Raw genomic sequence first — 497 nt, forward strand, 5'->3', positions numbered from 1 at the left:
AAAATGTGGACAGAGTCTTTAAGGAGTGAGAAATAATTTTAATAGAATTACTAGATTGCTCTTCAAGACCACTGGCCTCCGTGACGCAGGCGGAGATGAACATCAGGTCAAGGCACAAAATGTCTTATCCCAACCGTTTAGGCAGGACAGAGCCTGCACGATGCAGTGAACTCCGGACCCGCTTGCTCACTTCTTCTGAGGTACCGCTGAGGTGGTGGTKGTTCCTTTTGACTTCTATGGACTTGTGAATGAAGATGACTAAATATGTTTCTAATACTATGCATATTCAAGTTGTGCTGTGTGGGTTTTTAGAGAATTGTATGTTTTGACAGTCAAGTCCAGATATTTTATTGTGTTTTAGCTGTTTGCCATAGTCAAGCCAATGGTAATTTTTTTAATGTTGTACCAAGCTCTATACTTGAAGTTGCCATCAGGTCATTGGTTGATGTCTTACCTGAAATCTGATCTTACCTTATTATGCAAAATAATAAATTATT

This window comes from Rhea americana, unplaced genomic scaffold (assembly GCF_003343005.1).
Source record: "Rhea americana isolate MKP2758 unplaced genomic scaffold, rheAme1 scaffold_53, whole genome shotgun sequence".
In the NCBI taxonomy this organism is placed as follows: domain Eukaryota; kingdom Metazoa; phylum Chordata; class Aves; order Rheiformes; family Rheidae; genus Rhea; species Rhea americana.